Source organism: Camellia sinensis, chromosome 6, assembly GCF_055761805.1.
Source record: "Camellia sinensis isolate YWXY chromosome 6, ASM5576180v1, whole genome shotgun sequence".
Taxonomy (NCBI): domain Eukaryota; kingdom Viridiplantae; phylum Streptophyta; class Magnoliopsida; order Ericales; family Theaceae; genus Camellia; species Camellia sinensis.
In genome coordinates, this window is record NC_138966.1 from 201328152 (window position 1) to 201342608 (window position 14457).

At 38.1% G+C, this 14457-nt stretch overlaps 2 pseudogenes across 2 annotated transcripts; one reads left to right on the forward strand and one right to left on the reverse strand.

Moving 5' to 3' along the window:
* Positions 1-293: 293 nt before the first annotated feature.
* Positions 294-8912, reverse strand: LOC114279687 (DNA replication complex GINS protein SLD5-like; annotated as a pseudogene). The gene is made up of 6 exons (XR_014331588.1): positions 8567-8912; positions 5623-5745; positions 5221-5303; positions 4997-5105; positions 705-780; positions 294-619 (listed from the first exon to the last, which is right to left on the reverse strand). The product of XR_014331588.1 is annotated as a DNA replication complex GINS protein SLD5-like (transcript).
* Positions 3250-4184, forward strand: LOC145792553 (OBERON-like protein pseudogene; annotated as a pseudogene). The gene is made up of 2 exons (XR_014331921.1): positions 3250-3266; positions 3358-4184. The product of XR_014331921.1 is annotated as an OBERON-like protein pseudogene (transcript).
* Positions 8913-14457: the final 5545 nt, after the last annotated feature.

Here is a 14457-nt window from a genome sequence, read left to right on the forward strand (position 1 = left end):
GGAAAGGAATCAGATTCTCTCGTCACTGAGTAATTACCATTTATTTTTTGAAAATATCATATTAATAGAAGTTAAATACTTCTATGGTCTATAAAAAAGAAAAGAAAAATAACCATAATAGATAAATCACAAAATACCATCAAACGAATACACAATCACTTAATGTTTCGGACCTATGTGATAACTTTTTGTTTCAGTTAGCTTTATTAAACCGTGTTATTGGATTTTGATAAGCTTAACATGAACTTATTTCGATGATGCAAATCATTCATAATGTGAAATCTTCTAAACAGTTCATATAAGGACAAAAATCTTATTGATAGAACAAAAGCATAAACATATGATCAAAAAATGTCTTCAAAATAAAACTGAAATGCAGGTCAGAAAGATGAGGCACTAACTGGCTAGAGGTTCCTGAAAAACACACAATTGAACAAAATCAAGGTTAGATAAGAGGTTTGGCTTGGTGGTTTCCACGATCCAAATACAGCTGACACGAATATAGGTAGGCCCGAGTCAAACTAAATCAATTTGGCCGCTATGTACAAGTGGCTTTATTGAATTGTACTGTACAGCATAGACATCATTAGGATCCAGGTCAATGGGGTCCTCTTCTCCACTGCAAGATGAGAGATTCCAACTAGTTTAGCAAACAAATATTTTTGAGGGACACGGTAAGAACATGGAAGAAAACAATAGATTGCCTGTTATCGAGCTGGAGAGCTCCTAAGGATTGCCTTGTTCTACAGATAACATAACTGTCCAGCTGTGGTTCTGGGACTGTCAAGTCACACAGAAAAGAGAAAGAAATGTGTCAAAGTATACCAATCACGAATACTAATATACCCAACAAGAAGAAAACAGCTTTCGCCATGCAAATTACCTTCTTTTTTCCCCTTCTTTGTTTGCTTTAATGTGTAAGAATTTATGTATTATTGATTGATTGATATATTACAATTGATTGTTATCTATCTGTATATTGATTACAACTCCTATATATAGAAGAGAAGGTAGCAGATTGTGGTGGTGCTGGTAGGGGGTGAAGTGGAGGTGGTAGGTAGAGTTGAGTGTGTTAGGTGAAGTGGAGGTGGTAGGTGGAGTACAATTTACATTTACAATTTACATTAACAGCCCCCCTCAAACTCAAGGAGGATAGGCACTAGCCAACTTGAGTTTGGAGAGAGTCACAAAACAGAAAAATAAACTGATAAATAAAACAGGATAGGAGACACGGTATGGTCGTGTCAGACCGATGTAGCAGACAGTTTATGGGGTCATGTCGGACCGTTGTGGCAGACAGTTTACGGGGTCATGTCGGACCGTTGTAGCAGACACTGTGTGGTCGTGTCAGACCGATGTAGAAGACAGTTTATGGGGTCATGTCGGACCGATGTAGCAGGACAGTTTACGGGGTCATGTCGGACCGGTGTAGAAGACAGTTTACGGGGTCATGTCGGACCGTTGTAGCAGACAGTTTACGGGGTCATGTCGGACCGATGTAGCAGGACAGTTTACGGGGTCATGTCGGACCGTTGTAGAAGACAGTTTACGGGGTCATGTCGGACCGATGTAGCAGACACTGTGTGGTCGTGTCAGACCGTTGTAGAAGACAGTTTATGGGGTCATGTCGGACCGTTGTAGAAGCTGACCGGAATCAATGTCGGGACAGTTTATGGGGTCATGTCGGACCGTTGTAGAATGTTGTGGTGGTGTACCAAGGGGGCGACTTAGGGAGTGCGCCATGAGCGACTTATACATGATACTGGTATAACCCCCCCTCAAACTCAAATAGGTGTGAAGATAGAAACCTATTTGAGGTTGAAACAAAGGGATTGATAAAGCTGACCGGTGTAGAAGACACTGTATGAGTGTGTATATAGGCTGCCCAAAAAATATACATGGATGTAGATATCGAGCCTCAAAAGTCGTGCCCTCAAAAGGTGTGTCATCAAAAGGCGTGTCATCAAAAGACGTGCCCGAGTCATGAAAAGGTGTGCCATGAAAAGGCGTGCCAGGTTGTCGGTGTCAAAAGGCGCGCGATGCGCGTGGCTGTCTCTGGGTCATGGTCGTTATAAACCGAAGCGGAGGAGGCAGAAACTGAGACAGAAAAATTGAGAGAAACCTCTGAAAAATTCTTCATTTTGCTGAGAAAGAGAGGTCGTTTTGCTGAGAGAGATAGTCTGTAACACTCTGTTTGTGAGAGATATTCTGTAACACTCTGTTGCCCAGAAAATGGCCTCGTCTTCCCGTGGGCTGCTTACCCTCTTTCCCGACCTCAACGAGTCCACAGGAGAGAGAACTGGTGCGGTGGCCAGTGAACCTCAACCAAACACCGCTGGGTTTGCTCCGCTGAACTTTCCCATGCGGTCTGTGGAGCAAAAAATGGCGGTGCAGACGGATGTGGAGGCCAATCAGTATACTTTGAAGGCATGTGTGGAGTCCATGACGGCGGTCACAAACTTGTCGCACCGGCTGCAGAGTAGGACAAATGAGGTGCAGCAATTAAACTCCCAGCTGGCTCTGCTCCAACGCATGTATAAGGATGCGCGAGCAGAGATAAGCGTGCTAAGGGCAGAAAACAAGGAGCTGAAGCGGAAGGCCACCGTGATGTTCCGATTTGGAGGGCCGCCATATGCTGCAGTGGAGGAGCAGGGAGTAGTGATCATGCCCAGTGGAGTGGGAAATACGGAGGCAATACCGGCAAGGGCCACCCAGGACGGAGGCAAGAAGAAAAGACCGGCGGCAGAGTAGAGAAGAAAATCCTGCCTGTGGATGTGGTTGATTTGTTGCTTTTTTTTTTTTTTTTTTTTTTTTTTTTTTTTTCTTTTTTTTTGTTTTTTTTTTTGTGGTGGTGTAAAAGTGTGATCGGGTTGAGCCCCTGACATGAATAAAATGATAAGGTGGTGGAATGTTGTGGGTGTGATTTTGTGAATGATGTTTTGTGTAATAAGAAAAATAAAATAAAATAAAACAATGGATAAAGAAAATAGAGAAAAATATTTGTGGATGGGGGATAAGAAAAACAAGGGTGTATGTTTTTTTTTTTTTTTTTTTTTTTTTTTTTTTTTTAATAATAAAATATATATATATATATATATATATATATATATATATTAAAAGAAAAGAAAATGGTGAAATCGTGGGTGGAAGAAAGTAAGGGAAAGGAGGGAAATTAAAGTGGGTTTGAAAAAGTGGGAAAATGTGATGATAGTGGTGAGTGGAGGATTGATTTAAAAAATGAAAAGGGAGATGGGTGTGTGCAAAAGGTGGGGAACAAGAGTAAGTGGTGTGGTGTATGGCTCTGGTCGTTGGTCTCTTGCTCTCTTTCTCTCTCTTGATTTCTTTCATCTATTGAAGAATTTCTGAATTAACATTCACAGTGTTTGATGGGAACGTCATCTGGGTCTCATTTCCATCAGCAACCTTCACCAAAAATGCTGCCTCCTCGTCAACAGCCACGAGGACTGCAGACATCGCGATCAAGACTGGGATTCAGGCGGTTTTGCATCCAAGTGTCAGTCTCTCTCAAGCTTCTCTCATTGAGGTTTTCCTCTACAAAAGGTGTAGAAACATTGCCTGTGGGAGTCCCCTTCCAGCAGAGGACTGTAACTGTGAAGCTTGCTCTATGAGGAATGGTTTCTGCAACCTTTGCATGTGTGTGAGCTGTAACAAGTTTGATTTTGAAGTGAACACATGCCGATGGATTGGTTGTGATTCATGTTCTCATTGGACGCACACAGATTGTGCTATCCGTAATGGACTGATTGGACCGGGCCCTGGTGTTAAGACGGGTTCAGTTCCAGCAGATATGCTTTTCGGGTGCCGAGCTTGCAATAGGACATCCGAGTTATTGGGTTGGGTCAAAGATGTGTTCCAACAATGTGCACCAAGCTGGGATCGGGAAGCACTGATAAGAGAACTTGATTATGTGAGTAGAATTTTCCGTGGGAGTGAGGATCCACGAGGGAGAAAACTGGTCTGGAAGTGTGACGAACTCATAGACAAACTGAAAAGGGGGATGGCAGAGAGAGAGTAAAGGCATGTGTAGAGGTCCGGCGGGCGGCCAAGGCGAGGCTGCCGCCCGCCGGTGAAGCAGAATTATTAGCTTCTTAACCTTGCTCTGATACCATGTAAGAATTTATGTATTATTGATTGATTGATATATTACAATTGATTGTTATCTATCTGTATATTGATTACAACTCCTATATATAGAAGAGAAGGTAGCAGATTGTGGTGGTGCTGGTAGGGGGTGAAGTGGAGGTGGTAGGTAGAGTTGAGTGTGTTAGGTGAAGTGGAGGTGGTAGGTGGAGTACAATTTACATTTACAATTTACATTAACATAATGAATGCCATATTCTTGCCTTTGTTTCCAGTTATTTTCAACATTTTAGCTTAAAATTTGAACAAAAAGATTAACACCTGAGAATTACAACTCAACCTTCCTCAATTCTCATTCAGACAGGCTCATTCAGAAATAAGGAAGCTAAAACTGAGACATCCAAATGCACATAACTGATTTTAATAGAATGTCAAAACAGCTGGGAAAGTAATATCAATTATGTTTATAAAAGTATAGCTGATTCCTTCTCAAATACTTCTCTTGACTAATTTAAGTATAGGAATCTAATATTTAACTCTTCCGGAACTAAAATATGAACTGTCATAAATTAGGGGACTACTAAGAAATCTAGAATGCCCTCAAGTAAATTATGCTGTGACAAATTTTAGTGAGATAATTTTGAAAATGGATGTAAATAAGCTTGAGATAATATCAACTATCAGTTTTGATTAACAATTCGAGCCCCTGACCTAAACTCATCATATGGCTATAAAAACTTAAAACTTACAAACTAGTTTCTAAGAAGGAATTCAAGTATAAACACAAAAAAACACAATTTTCCGCATATTTTTATTAATATTTAAAACACACACAGCGACTTAAAAAGGACAAGAAAGAAATGAACATCAACTTGGACAACAATGAGTGGATTACCCATGTTATCCTCCTCACTTATAAGAGATTGCTTTAAACTCGACTTGTATCAATCGGGCAATTTTGACAGAACAGATTTTCAAAATGATCTTCCAGATCTTCAATGCACCTGTAATGATGAAGGCACACAAAAAATAAGAGATTAAAAACATTCCATTCATATTTCCACTTGAAAAAAGTAAAAGAGCAGAAGAAAAATAGAAAAGAGATTAAACAGTTTTCACCTTTTGGCAAACTTCTGTTCTTGCTTAGAAAGCCGATTCCACAGTTCAGTAGTTTTATGGATGTGAACCATGTATTTCTCAATCTGAGATCAAAATCACAACCCAGAAAACATGGATTCATGATGCCAAGAGTCTACTGTATTTGGATAACTTTTGAATGATTTTATAGTTTCCTTTAATGCATGTTTGTTTATGTATGAGCGATGCAGGATTCACTAAAGTAACTTTCTTTCTGGATCGTTTCAACGATTTTGTGATTAGCCACCATTCTTGTATTAGTTCCATTTGAGAGGATGGAGTAATGGCTTCCAATGCTGTGGAAAGAAAGTTAGACTTGTACATTTCCATTAAAATTCCAGGCACACCTTAAAAGCAAATAAGAAAGAGTAAATCATTGTTCACCTTCTGCAGATGAATACGAAGATACGATCTCAAAAGAAATAGTGTCCTGTCCAATTCCATTTGGTAAAGTGAAACAGTGAGCAGATCAATACCACTTGCCATGGATTCATCCACAGTTTCTTCCTAAATATAAGCCCCAAAATTGCCATTAGGAAAATTATTAACACCATGATCGCACATCATGCTAGTTACATGCAAGGATCCCAAGTCCATGTAATATCCTAGTTGTGATGCTCATTGCTCAATATCGAAACTTTTGTATCCACTATCTTATAAACTCGTTGGATTTGAGTAAGGTATCAAGATTTATAAATCCAAAACTTGATTATCTTAATCAAATCCAAAATATTGCAGTATCTCATTGAGTATGTCAACCATACATACAACAATATGTATATATAATAATAGTGTTATATACAATTATATAAGAAGTATCCGTTGAAAAGTGTCCAACACATATTCCATACCCTTATCCGAGTGTCGGGTGTCTGACACGGGTATTTAATTTATTTTGAACAATCTGTATAACATAGGTTATAAATGGATCAAACACACTACCCTTACAATGATGTGTTGTGTCAGATATGTCAAGCCCAAGTGAGTTAATGACATCCGTAGTGTTAAGGTTCACCATATCAACGTACGATACCCATCTATACTTCTAATATGTAAAAAACCAAAAAAAAAAAAAAAAACTACTGTAGTATCTATTGAATGTGATGTGTTGTCAAGCCCAAGTGAGTTGATGACATCCTATTAGTGTTGTAGTTCACCATATCAACAGATGTGGACATATCTATTCTTCTAATATGTTAAAAACTAATAAATATTGGATGCTGAGTTGGAGCATACATGACCAGGTTTGAAACAAATTTGGGACAAAATAATAACCGTGTTGCTATACCTATGTAAAGGCCAGCTGGAATTGAGCATTTCTTTCAATAAAACCATCAAGACTGCATTGCCACCACCAGCACCATACTTGCAATTAATGCCAGCACAACCACTACACAGCGCCATTACTAATATGTTACAGTGGCTATTAATGCTATGCCAATACAATCTCCACCACCACAATCACACTACCTCATGGCACTTGGGCACAATCATCTCCACCACGACTATTGGCTTCAAATCAACTCGCTTCATCAATTAAACCTTTATGACAATCACCACCTCCATTCTAATTTGGCTAATAAATAACAGATTTAATTCATATCTAACCATCACAATGTCAACAGTCAAAAGGTCACAATAACAACGATAAGCTTAATTTGGCATAGCCTTAGAGATGAGGATTACGAACACAACAATTCCTGTTAGTTGAGCAGCGTCTTAATCCAATCAAACAAGAAAAACAAGACCTTGGACTATTCATCTTAGCAAGGCTCAATCATATACGATTTGATAGAAACATTTTATTAAGTAATGATCTCTAGAGTTTTATATCTTCTCTCATATATCAAATTAATGCAATCCATACCCAATTTCAGAGCCATCCACTTCTCTTTCTTGGTGTTTATTATTCATAGAAGATATTGTTTGCATATAGAGGCAAGGCGATAAAAAGTGTCTATAAGCACAATATATGCAGATCAAAGTTGGTATAACATGATATCCGCGTCATATGGAGAGTGAAAACGAGAACTCCTCCCACTGTAAAAATTAAAATCTAATACAAAAACATTTAATTAAAGCTTTAACATTCATTCGAAACAAAATTAAGACTTTAACCAAAAGTTCTACATGCACAAAAACAAATTACAGCATGGATCACAATGGTGTGGGTCCCATAGTGGGCAGGCCCACTATGTACAGATAGGTATCTTTTCCAGCCTTAACACTTTAAACACAGAAGAACGCTGGTGCAGTTTATTAAACAGTAAAGCATTTCTGCCCAACAACAATGAAGGACGCATATTAACTCACTTCAATTGCAACCTGGGTTTGCCTAGTGGGCAAAACTTGGGACCTAGGATGTGCTCTTTTACGTTTTAAGTTCAATACCCACTAGTCCCTAATAAATTCTTTGGGGCCATGTCCATACCGGTTTTAAATGGGTCTCGCAAGTGGGCAGTGGGATTATTGCTCGAATTAGGAGTTGTTTGGGGTGTCTTAAATAAGTGCATTTTTTGTCTTTTTTTAACTAAAAAATTGAGGAAGAAAATATAGATGTTTGGGTTAACTTTTTGAGTTTTTATGAAAAAATGTGTAATAAAAAATTATAAAAATTAATTTGTAAGAGAAAATTAGAATTAGGAGTTGTGCAGCCGTAATTGTTGACTTTTGGTGAATAGTGTTAACTTTTTAACTTTTTGAGTAGCTTTTTGGCTTTTTGGCTTATTCTGAACTTGCCAAACTTGGCCTTAGTCTCGGACACCCGGTTATCCAAAAAAAAAAACAAAAAACACTCACTTCAATTGCTTGAATTTTTGTTTTTAATAGACAATTGATCTCGTACTCATTGAATCAACTACATGTACCACCAAATTAAAAAGCAGTAATCAGATTTTTCCCCAGTGAAATTTCTATTGCAGATAAACTCTGTTCTAAACATGGATTCGGTTCAATCAGAAAACCCCTAAAAAATATAAAAAAATTAAAAAATTAAAAAAAAAAGAGCTTAATCTCGTGCAGACCAAAATTTTCAAGGAGCACATTGCAAAAGGAAAAAGTCGGACCCTCAGTGGGGTGAACCCCACCACCCTACCGTTTTTTTGATTGGTTCAAATTTTTTTTCTTTAATCTTGGTCTCACAGCCCCACGCGGAGGTGGAGGTGGAGGTGCTGGGGCTGCATTGTTCCAAAAATTACAAAAATCAAACCTATACGGCACTTTACATCTTACATATATGCGTTTGTATATATATATACGTACAGACAAAAAGAAAATTAAAATTAGATACATATAAAAACATACAAACAAAATCGGAGAGAGAGATTACGAGCAAGTGGATCTGTTCTCTGTCCGCCATGCTCGCTTCAAGAGCTCCTCGGCATCGGTAGTCGAAATCAACGCCTCGTAGTCCTCCATCCCTGTTCCCGAATCCATCTGATCACAGCCACATAACCAAAAAAACCTTTTCTAAAATAAAAAGGCCAAAAAAGAAAAAAAAGAAAAGAAAAAGAAAAACAGGGGAAGAAAGATGGGGTGTGGTGGGGTGTGGTGCAGAGAAGACTGATCACGAGTTTGTGCGTGAATCTAACACCGTCAGATTGGCCGGTTTTTGGGTTTGCCTCGAGATATGAACTCTGGGAAAGGCAGAGAGGACAGCTGGGATGATGGGGTTGGACTCGCGCACAAACTAGAGATATGTCTCGTCTCGTATCTCTTCGAGCAACATGAAGAAAGGTAAGATAAAGATTTGATATTTTGATGGGGTTAAGGGGTTCCCTTGCCTTATTTAGAATGAGAATTGGATAGAGAGAGAGAGAGAGAGAGAGAGAGAGGATCCAAACACCACCGCCTTAAAAAAATTGACCTTTTGCGGTTAGGCTACGTTTGAATGGTTGAACATTAGCCCATGTTTGGATGTAGGGTTTTTTTAACAGTCCCAAAACTTCATCTCCAAGTCTTAAAAACATAATAATTTAATGAATAATAAAATCTTTGGTGTGTTTTTTGATTATATGTAAAAATCCTTTTAATTTAATAACTAATAAAGATAATTAATGATATCAAACCACCACCAATATCACCCCCCCAAAAAAAACAGATGAAAATATTGACTATCATGTATTTATTGTTTAATGATTTTAAACAACTGAAACTTAAGTTTAAAAAAGAAAAAGAAAAATGCTCAATCGTATAATAAAAATGACAGTATAATTTAAACAATGATTAATAAAAAAGTAACGGAGCTGATTCTACATTAATGCTAACAAACTAATTTAATTTTCATTTATTTGATCCATTATTTGACGTCTTAATTGAATGGTTTCAAATTAGAGATTGGATAATTGACAACTCGAACCAACTCCTTATATGGTGTTTGATCAATAAGCCTTATTTGTTGATTGGCCTAATTGAATCTGTTTTCTTCAAAATCAAGTTAAATTCTAAATCGGCTTCGAATTAAATTCGGATAAAGGCGTATCAGTTATCAGCGTTTATAAACAAAGAAAGTTTACAAAATTAATGACCGGTATAACAGAAATGAAAGTACATACAGCTTTTTAGAATCTGTACTTTTCAATGTTTTCAAATAATGATTAATGAAAAGAAAATGTAAAAACTCTCCAGAATTAATTTTTTTTTTCATTTATTCTCAATCTCCACTTACTTCTTATTACTAATTTCATAATTAATCATAAATTTAAAGTATGAACAACCTGTAGTAGCTCAATTGCTTCATTTGGTCAAAATGTTTCTCATGTGTTTTGCATGTGCTTCAGTTGAATTTTTTTGTTGACTGTTTATATATTAAAGTTACAGTTGTTCACTTGATTGAAAATTCAAACCCTTTAAAATTTGAACATTTCAACTTTATGGCCATAATTTTCATATAGCAATTCCGGTTTTTGACTCGTTATCTATTTTATTCCAGACTCGGGTTGGTATGGTTTAGAATGGTTATTCGTATCTTGTTTCCCTTGTCTCCCCTTTATTTTGGTTATCGAATTGTAATTATGTATTTGAAACAGGTTGGTTGCTTGTATTTTCAAACTTGTGATACCCAGATTTTGACTCTTTTGCTCGAGCAGGCATTCTTGCACTTGAGCGGGTTTCACAAATTTTGTTCCTCTGATCAAGCATTCATTCTTGTGCTCGAGCTGCGCTCAAGTGGGATTTGTCAACTTTCAGTATTTTTGCAGTTTTGCAAATACTAAGAAAATGCATTGGCCGCTCGAGCGTCCAGTCTCACGCTCGAGCGAGGCCCTTCGTCTGTAGAACTTCTGGAAATGCGTATCCCATGCTCGAGCGTCGCTTTTTACGCTCTAGCGGAACTTTGTGTCTGACGCTCGAGCGTCGTTTTCCACGCTCGAGCGGACTACGTGTATAATAGTCCGTGAAGATGATGTTTTGAATCATTTTTTTATCCTTCTCTCTCTCTCTAAAACTTCCCAAAAATCAAGTTCTTGAGTTTCTCTCTCTAAAACTGATATTTTTTCTTAGATTTCATTTAGATCCGTCGATCTCCCCACCCTTGTGCCTTTGAGAAAAAGATAAAGCATCTCAAGATCTACATTTTAATCCGAATAGAAGTGGGTTTCGGTGTTCTTGGAGTTCCTCTCTTGTTTGGGCTCATCTTCTTTCTTTGAGATAGGGATCTTTTCTACACCTTCATATGATATTTAGCTTAGTTATTTGTATCTTGTGTAACAATGATGTGATTTGGGGTATTGTAAGCAAACCTAGGGTTTGGGCATGTTATGGAAAGAGGCATTGTTATTGAACACGAAATAGACGAATGTGGGTTAAGAAAATGAAATTATGGTGGGTCAAAATGGTAGAAAGTGATATTTGGGTTGATATTTGAAAAGGGAAAGTTTTGCCCTAAAATGACTATCATGATTATTTTGTATAGACAATTGAAATTGTCATTGAAAACGTAAAATTGAGAGGGTATTGATATAAATGGTGAAATTAGTTATGTATTAACCCATTCTTTGGAAGTTTGAATAAATTATCTGTCATGAGATTGAATATCCGTTTAGAAATAACTATATTGGACTATCAATGGAGAATGGCTATGATTGTTGTAGAAATTGCATGAGAATTAGGTGAATTGAAACAAATCTGTTGTTATTTGTCATTGAATATGATTATGTTTATATATATTGTACATGTATGATTATGTGGGAGTGGAAAGGAGATGTGCTCTATTGTTTGACTTTGTGTTTAAATACATTGCATATGTATGAATGATTGTTTGAGAGGAGAAAATGGATGGACTTCATTATAATTAAGTTGGCTGGAGTGTCCTCGGTAAAAATCCCAAAATTATACATGGGTGCCTAGCCCGCAGACGAAATATCCGTAAAATGGCAATTGTAGTGCTTGTACAGTCTACGTTTACATGGATCCCGTTTGAAGGCTGCCTGAGGATGAAATATCCATGAAAGAAAAGTTTGAAGTGCTTATATGTTGATGATGTGATTAGAGAACTAATGAGTTGTAGTCTTATTTGGGTGGTTGAGAAACGATGAAATCGGCTCATGTAATGAAATGAAAAAAGGGGAATGACTTAATAATTGTGTTTGGTATCTTATGACTATATAATATGTAAATGTTTTTATCACTGACGTTGTATATGCATAGTGTACTTATACCTTTGCTAAATTTCATATACTGTGTTTGATGATTTCTACTGGATTGTGGCTCACCCTATTTGGAAATAACATTTTCAGGTAATGATGGCATACCTCCACCAAGGCAATAGCATTGAAGGGATCTTTGGGAAGAACTTATTTTGTTTTATTTTTGTATAGCTTAGGGCTAAATTTGTATTGAACGAAGCTCATTTTGTTATAACCAAGTCAAGGCTTGGAAATGTGTAAGTCAATAGGGCATTTACCAGGGCAACGGAATCCACTCCTACTCCACAAACCACACTCTTATGATAATTAATTTTCAACCCTGATACTAGTTCAAAACAACGAAGGATCCTTTTAATATTGACTATTTCCCCTTCATCAGCCTCACAGAATAGGATAGAATCATCTGCAAATTGCAAATGAGACACCAGAACATCATTAACCCCAACCCTAACACCCTTGATTAAATTCAAATCTAGAGCTCTGGACAAGAGGACATTCAAGCATTCTGCCACAATAATGAATAGAAAAGGTGAGAGGGGGTCACCCTGCCTTAGCCCTTTTTGGGGAGAGAATTCTTCAGTTGGAGAACCATTCACAAGGACCGAAAGCCTAGCAGTGGACACACATTCCTTAATCCAAGCAATCCACCTTTCACCAAACCCGAATCTGGACAACAAAGAGAAGAGGAATTCCCAATTGACAGAATCAAAGGCCTTTTCAAAGTCGAGTTTCAAAATCACACCCTTCTTTTTTACTTTTTTCCACCCATCAACAACCTCATTTGCTATAAGGACTCCATCCAGAATATTCCTGCCACGAAGGAAGGCGGATTGAGCTTCGCTAATTATTTCGGGCAAAACCTTACTAAGTCGACATGTTAGCACCTTTGATAAAATTTTGTACAGAGACCCTACAAGACTTATGGGCCTAAAATCTTCCAACCCCCCTGCATTCTCTTTTTTAGGCACTAAGGTTGAAAGTTGATGAAGGGGGAAGTGATCCAATTTATGAAGGAATTTCATACTCATGCTAAACTGGTTAGAGGCATCAATAGTTCCTTTATAACCTTAGTGCCTAAAAAAGAGAATGCAGGGGGGTTGGAAGATTTTAGGCCCATAAGTCTTGTAGGGTCTCTGTACAAAATTTTATCAAAGGTGCTAACATGTCGACTTAGTAAGGTTTTGCCCGAAATAATTAGCGAAGCTCAATCCGCCTTCCTTCGTGGCAGGAATATTCTGGATGGAGTCCTTATAGCAAATGAGGTTGTTGATGGGTGGAAAAAAGTAAAAAGGAAGGGTGTGATTTTGAAACTCGACTTTGAAAAGGCCTTTGATTCTGTCAATTGGGAATTCCTCTTCTCTTTGTTGTCCAGATTCGGGTTTGGTGAAAGGTGGATTGCTTGGATTAAGGAATGTGTGTCCACTGCTAGGCTTTCGGTCCTTGTGAATGGTTCTCCAACTGAAGAATTCTCTCCCCAAAAAGGGCTAAGGCAGGGTGACCCCCTCTCACCTTTTCTATTCATTATTGTGGCAGAATGCTTGAATGTCCTCTTGTCCAGAGCTCTAGATTTGAATTTAATCAAGGGTGTTAGGGTTGGGGTTATTGATGTTCTGGTGTCTCAATTGCAATTTGCAGATGATTCTATCCTATTCTGTGAGGCTGATGAAGGGGAAATAGTCAATGTTAAAAGGATCCTTCGTTGTTTTGAACTAGTATCAGGGTTGAAAATTAATTATCATAAGAGTGTGGTTTGTGGAGTAGGAGTGGATTCCGTTGCCCTGGTTGATTTTGCTGCCAAGCTGAATTGCAAGACTGGCTCATTACCTTTGACTTATCTTGGGCTCCCTCTGGGGGTTAGTCCTAGCAAAAGGAAGTCCTGGACTCCAGTTCTTGAGAAAGTTAAGGCTAGGCTGGCAGGTTGGAAGAGGAGAATGTTGTCCTTTGCGGGTAGGTTGGTGTTGATTAAGTCTGCTCTCTCTTGCTTACCAGTCTACTATTTATCTCTATTTAGAATGCCGGAGGGTGTGGCTAAGGATTTTGAAAGAATCCAAGCAGCTTTTTTATGGGGTGGCTCGGATCTCAAAAGGAAGGTTCACCTAGTCAAATGGGAGGAGGTTACCAATAGTATTGAAAATGGAGGGTTGGGTGTTAGGAAGGTTAGAGTTGCTAATTCCTGCTTGCTACTGAAGTGGTGGTGGAGGTTTGCTTGTGAGTCAAAAGCTCTGTGGAGAAAAGTAATTTGCAGTAAGTACAACATTGATGAGTGCTGCTGGTTGCCGACTTCTGGTGATAGCTGGAAGCAGTCAAAATTATGGCGAGATATTACATCACTGGCCTCTCTTTACCCCTCAATGTTGGAGTGTTTTCTTAATAATTTCAACGTGCAGGTGGGAGATGGCTGTAGAATAAGATTTTGGGAGGATTTGTGGTGTGATGGCCACTGTTTGAGAGTTGAATTTCCTAGGCTGTTCAGCTTGTCCAAAGAAAAGAAAGGTACTCTTAGACTTTTTGTTGATCTAAAAGCATCCTCAGGGGAGTGGAACTTATTATTCAGAAGAGAGTTGTTTGAATGGGA